Here is a 7,287-nt window from a genome sequence, read left to right on the forward strand (position 1 = left end):
ACTGTAAACGTGCGCTGGCATATTACTTAGATCACACTGCAGCCCATAGGAAAACCACCCAGCTCTTTGTTTCTTTTGGCAAAAACAAACCTGGGAAAGCTGTGGGCAAACAAACTCTGTCTAACTGGCTTGCAGGTTGTATAGCATTCTGTTATGAAAAAGCAGGCCTCCCTCTCCAAGGGCGAGTAAAGGCGCACTCAGTAAGAGCAATGTCAACCTCAGTAGCACACTATCGTTCAGTGCCAATAACTGACATATGTAAAGCCGCAACATGGAGTTCTCTTCATACCTTTGCGACTCACTACTGCCTGGACAAGGAAGGACGACAGGATTCAGCCTACGGACAATCTGTCTTAAAGAACTTGTTTCCAATATGATCCCAACTCCTTCCACATCCAACCTTCTGTGATTTCAGGCTGCCTCATTTTTCCCAACAGTACACCAGATGTTGTGCCTGTTGCACAAGTTGTACACTGTTGGTCCAATACAAGGATGATTCAGCCTGGAGCTTGCTAATCACCCATATGTGAGGACTAGCATCCTGCTTGTCCTGGGATAAAGCAAAATTGCTTACCTTGTAATAGGTGTTATCCCAGAACAGCAGGATGTAGTCCTCACGAAAACCACCCGCCACCCCACGGAGTTGGGTCCGATATGTTTTATTATTTTATTTTTGGCTAAAGCTTATTGCTACAAACGAGACTGAAGGGAGACCCCTGTGGTTCGAGGGATCATTGCATGCTGGGCATGCTCAGTGGGCTCAGGATGCCAGTCAAAAGTTTCTAGAAACTTTGACAGAAGTTTTCCTTTATAGGGCTCCGTCATTGACGTCACCCATATGTGAGGACTACATCCTGCTGTCCTGGGATAACACCTATTTTTTTTTTAATTATTTATTTATAATCATTTTACATAATATACAAATAAACATTTGTATAGGAAATACAGAGATATTCAATCAAATAATCTTAAACTAAAGAACATGTCTATAATTAACAAAACATCATTTATATCTCAATCTCTTATTACATAGGAAATCAGGGAGAGAGCAGAAGGTAAATCATGAGGAGGTTATAATATAAGCATTTCAAAATAGGTACTTAACCACAAATTATAATCTATTGAATCCCCTTTATGTTGCTTCAGGAAGCCTCCTCCCAGAGATAAAGGCCCTCAACTGATCTGGTACAAAAAAAACATAGGTATTCCTGGCCAGTTGGATTATGCATTTACAGGGGTATCGTAACTTAAAACTCCCCCCTAATGCTCTGATCTCTTCTTCTTTGTGGTGGAAGTGGTCACACCCCCCTCCAGGGGAGGTGACGTCGCAGAACACCTGGGGCGACGGGAACAGAGATGGATCCATACACTAGGTACTGTAAATCCATCAGGACTGAATAGAGAGATTGAATGGTATTTGTTCGAGTGATCATGATTGGTCTGAAGCTACTGTCTGTGGTGTGATTGGTCCGTGTGAGTCTCGCGATGGATCTCTTTTCGTGCCTTTTTCAGGTTTAAATGTCTGTCTCCTATGAGGGTGTATGTGCTCCCTGTTGACATTTGGAATGTATTTATAAAGGTATGTTTCTTTAATTTATAACTAAATTGGTTGAGTAGCCTTTCCTTTATAGTTCCACATTGTATGTATTCCCTTTCAGATTTCTTTGATGCCTACTGTCCTTACCGACGCAGCCACGGCGAAACACGGGTCCGTGTCGGGGGACTTCTATAAGATGTCTGCTGTTTGAAAGTGGAGTTGCCGTATGAAATTTTGCTGAATAAATATACACTCTCTAAAGAACTCCTTGTGGAAGTTTGAGTTTTCCTTGCACTATCGTGTTCTCTACTACTTGCTTGTGCAGGCTGTTGCTTCTTGTGGTTTTGGGAATTGAAGTCTCCCATTATTACCGCACTACCAGTTTGGTTAGCTTCCCTAATTTATCTTAGCATTTCAATGTCCGTCTCACAATCTTGGCCAGGTGGACGGTAGTATACTCCTATCACTATTCTCTTCCCTAAGGAATTTCTATCCATAAAGATTTGATTGTACATTTAGGGGTAGATTTTAAAACTTGTGCACGCGTGTCCATGTGGGCAGGAGCAAGTTGCACGCACCGGCAACCTGCGGACACGCGATCCCCCAGCGCAGCGGCAAATGGACACTGTGCCGGGTGCCTCTATCCAGCCTCTTCCCCAAAAGGTTCCCCAGTTCTTTACAAAACTGAATACCCCTTCCTTGCACCATGTCTCATCCATGCATTTTTTTTATTTTCTATTTATTCATTTTACAAACTTTATCAAGTATTTAACTTGAAAGGAAATACACGCATTTTGCAACATTTTTCTCATCCATGCATTGAGATTCCAGATCTTTGTTTGCCTCTAGGGACCTGCGTGTGAAACAGGGAGCATTTCAGGAATTGCTACCCTGGAGGTTCTGGATTTCAGCTTTCTACTTAAAAGCCTAAATTTGGCTTCCAGAACCTCCCTCGCACATTTTCCTATGTCACTGGTGCCCACATGTACCACGACAGCCGGCTCCTCCCCAGCACTGTCTAAAATTCTATCTAGGTGACGCGTGAGGTCCACCGCCTTCGCCCCCGGTAGGCATGTTACCAGGCGATCCTCATGCCCACCAGCCAACCAGCTGTCTACATTCCTAATAATCAAATCACTGACTATGATGGCCGACCTGACTCTTCCCTCCTTGGCAGAAGCCCTGGAAGACACATCCTCAAAGCGAGAGGACAATTCACCACCTAGAGAGCAGGTCCTTGCTATAGGATCATTTCCTGCTGCACCAGGTTGATACTCTCTGATCATGAGACCTTCCTCCCCCAAGGAAGCACCAGGGATGCCAGACTGGAGTTGGAATTTGGCTACAATGTCCTTGAAGTCTCATCTATATACCTCTCTTGTCTGCCTCAGCTCCTCCAGGTCTGCCACTCTAGCCTCCAGAGATCGGACTCATTCTCTGAGAAACAGGATCTCTTTGCATCGGATGCACACATACAATTTCTCACCAGCGGGTAAAAAATCATACATGTGACACTCGATGTAAAAGACTGGGAGTCCCCCTCTTGCTGCTGGACTGCTGCCTTCATCATAAATTTGTTCAGTTCCTAGTTACGTTTTAGGTTGCTATAGGTGTAGGATTGCGTACAATTAGGATCCTTTAAATGTATTAGTGTATTTACTGTATATCTGGTAGTAACCTACAAGGGAATGATCAAACTTTGGATAAGATATGGGGAATTTCTGAGTTTAAGTTAAAAGGCTGATTTTTTTAAATTTTATTTTTATTTTAAGTGTGAAAGTGACACCTGCCTATGAATTAAAGGATGAGCTAGGGGTGGGTGGGAAAGGGTTGAGAAATGCAAACACACAAACTTCTGTTTGTTGCCTGCCTTTCTGACTACCTATTTAAAACAAAACACATGAACATGCTAAATAATATAACCCAATAGTTTAGTTCTCCCCAATACTTTTAAGTTTTAAAAAATTCTCCAAGCAGAACTTACTGACTCTTTCCAGCCAGAAGCAAGGTGATCCTCTCCTCTCAGTGCTCCCACAGATGATAAAAGTGGGGACAATAAGAGGAGATGCAGAAACTGCTGAGGAGGCAGGGAGGGGAATAGCAGGGGCAGGAGCCAGAGATATAGGAGATGTGAGGGGAGAGGATGGGAGAGGAGGAGATAAGTAGGAGCAAGAACTGAAGAGCTATGTTCTTCCCATCCCCTGAAAGACTATGGACCAGATTTAAATGTTGGGCAAAATTCCTCAGCTCCATTTCCACTGCTCTTGACTGCAGCTTCTGGAATTGAATAAAATTAACAAACATAACTTTGTGGACACCCTGGGGGACCTCTGCCTGCAATGGTTTTCTTTTTCGCCAGGTATCTTTTGTTTCTGAGCCTGGTAATTAAATCCCATCCTGCAGTTTGCTGTTATGCGCTATCTTTTAGCTTAGTGACAGAATCTCAAACGTTATATTAAAGAAATATTTTAAAAGCTTACTCACTGCCTTCTGAGGTCCTTCAGAGTGAAGCCAGAGCTCTCACACTTGGGGTCTGATGCAGCTGCCAAAGACTACCAGCATATAACTTTCACTTATTCCCCAGTTACAAGGACAAATTTCCATGATGGGATAATTGCTAATTGTTTAATGATTGTTGCACGCCTTGGGGGGAGAATGTGATTGACAAGCAAAGTTTGAAATAATTAGATTGAAGGAACAATACTGTTTCTTGAGTGTGCAGTGTTAAAAGGAGACCTGCCAGTTTCCATAGTCTGGAATCAGCATGAGTGGGGTGCACCGTCACTCATTGGAAGAATGGCGGCCTCTGCCAACCAATGCCGACCTCCCCGGTGTCCCCTGGATGGCATGGGTGCTGCCGACCACCATCTTACTTCCGGAATCACCTAGGTGCACGCGCACAGGACCTCCTTTTGTATACGTCATGGTGGGAACTTCGGGGGCGCCCCCTCCCCATGATGTCAGCCTGTTGGTGTACTTAAGCTGACCGGCCCACTGCTAAGGCGAGTTAGCAAGGAGTTCTCTCATTGTTAAATCCACTCCACTTTGGGATGTTGTGTTCCAGTATCTCCTTGTGGCATTTGGATGCTCTGGGTACCCGCTCCACAGGGGCCCTTCCGCGTCTCAGCTATCCACTCCTCGGAGGGCCTCTCTGCCTTGGACTTCTCTGAACCCGTTCCTCGGGTATCGGCTCTGGAACTTCCTGGTGTGAGTACCTTCTTCTCTACCGACGATATCTATACTACTGACGCCTCCACGGTATACCCCGTGCATCGAGCCATTACCGTTCTTCAGTACAACACTTCTACCTATCCTGAGCTACAGGGTATTGCTTCTACTACGTGAGATCCTCGGCTTTATTCTTGCATCTAAGACCTCTGCTACCTTGCCAGCTTCAGTGCTGCTATTCTCGACATACCCCACGCTGCGGGCCATTACCAGATCTGCACTCTGTGCATCAGCCTACAAGAATCTCCTGGTGTACCCCACGCTGCTGGCCACTACTGGACCTTCTTATCTACAGCATCACCCTGAGTATATTGCTCAAGAACAGTGTTTTGGCATTCCCCGCTCCTTGGGTTATGCATTGTCTTTTCTCCCTAATAAAGTCTCTCTCCTAGCTGGTATCCACATCCACATATCTTACATCGCTGAGACCATGCCCACCAATGGTGAGGCTCACGGGGCTCCTCCCTGTGGGCGGAGACATCTCTCATCTTGGTCCAGGGTTCACAAATCCCTACAAATTATAACACTGTGGAATCCTTGTCGGAGGATGTGGTTAGGGCTGTTAGTGTAGCATGTCTTATGTTCTTTTGTTCTTATGTTCTTAGAGAAAGGTAAACAGTGGAGTCCCCCAGGGATTAGAACTGGGACCTGCACTGCTTAACATGTCCATAAGTGAACTATAAAATGAGCAATGAACAAGTTGATCAGATTTGCAGGTGGTCACAAAACTATTCAAAAGTAGTTAAATCACACACAAGCTGTGAGAGGAATTGCAGGAGGACTGTGTGAGACTGGGGAGATGAAATTTAAAGTCAGCAAATAAAAAGTGAAGCAAATGGGAAGACGTAATCCTAACTATGCATGCAAAGTGCTGGCATCCATTTAGGAGTGACTACCTAGGAAGAGGATCCTTGGGGTTTAGTGTGGACCAAATATTAAAATCTATAGCTCAATGCATGTGGACAGCCAGAAAGGAACTGGAAGTGAGGGAATAGAAAAGGAAACTGGGAATGCAATGAGGCCCTTTGTATTGCTCCCTACTGCAGCCTCACCTTGAGTATCGTGAACATCTCTGAAGGACATTTTCATAAATGATTAGCCAGAGAGGCTTTAGTGGGGAGAGCAACATGAAACAGGCTTTTCAAATTTGGATTTTCCAGGAACTTTCTAATGTCCTTAACCTTAGAAGAAGGTTCACCCTAGGAGGCCCTCAGGAAATCCATGGCGAACACCGTCGCCGTTGCCGTTCTGGGGATGCTGAAGAGAGTGGCATGATGACATGGCAGCAGCCATCTTCCCGAGGCTTGTGGAGAGAGAAGGAAGAAAGTTGAGGCACAGAGGTCGAAGCCGTCTGAGACCGAGAGACGCAACACTTCTCTGGAAGCTCATCATGATGTGCGGTTTCTCTGCGAGGTGAAGCATCTTCTGCCACCGACTTATCAGCTGTGTCCCTCATGGAACTTGAACTCGGTTTTCCAGGGTTTGTGCGAAGCACCCTTTGAGCCTATCAGGAGGGCTACCTTGAAGGATCTCACGCTGAAAGTGGTGTTTTTGGTGATGATTTGTTCAGCCAGGTGGGTGTCTGAGATTCAGGCTTTATCCTGTAGGGAACCTTTCCTCCCCATCTTGGACTCCGGAGTTTCGCTTTGAATGGTCCCATCCTTTTTGCCAAAGGTGGTTTCCACTTTTCATCTGAATCAGTCGGTGGAGCTTCCAAGCTTTGCGGATGTGGAGCTGAAGGATCCTCATTCCAGAGAGCTGAGGCGTCTGCACGATTTGGAGGCTACCAATGGATTCCGTTTATTGGATCACCTCTTTGTCTTATGGCATGGCACCAAGAAAGGACAGAAGGCGTCTAAAGCCACTATCGCTCATTGTTTGAAGGAGGCCATTGCATCAGCATATATCTGCCATGGTCGCTCAGTCCCAGAAGAGCTGAAAGCTCATTCTTCTCAAGCACAGGTGGCTTCCTGGGCAAAATTCCAGCTGGTCTCCCCACAGGAAATCCGCAGGGCGGCTACCTGGAAGTCTTTACACACTTTTGCTCGACACTACCATTTGGACATCCAGCATTTGGATGCCGGAAAGTTTGGGGCCAGATAGTGTTATTTCCACTAGACACGGGTAGGTCAATGATAAAGTCTGTGGATATTAGGGATGTGCATTCGTTTTGAACGAATGCGCAATCCACAACGTACAGGTCCTATTCATTGCATTCGTGGGGTTCCGAAATGTATGGCAAAGCCCCACGAATGCAACGTATCATTAACAAATAAACCCCCCACCCTCCTGACCCCCCCCCCCCCCCAAGACTTGTCAAAAGTCCCTGGTGGTCCAGTGAGGGTCCTGGAGCGATCTCCTGCACTTGGGCCGTCGGCTGCCGGTATTCAAAATGGCACCAATAGCCTTTGCCCTTACTATGTCACAGGGGCTACCGGTGCCATTGGTCGGCCCCTGTCACATGGTAGGAGCAATGGACGGCTGGCGCCATCTTGTGCCATTTTTATTAGTGGCAGCCGATG

Source organism: Rhinatrema bivittatum, chromosome 19, assembly GCF_901001135.1.
Source record: "Rhinatrema bivittatum chromosome 19, aRhiBiv1.1, whole genome shotgun sequence".
Classification (NCBI taxonomy): domain Eukaryota; kingdom Metazoa; phylum Chordata; class Amphibia; order Gymnophiona; family Rhinatrematidae; genus Rhinatrema; species Rhinatrema bivittatum.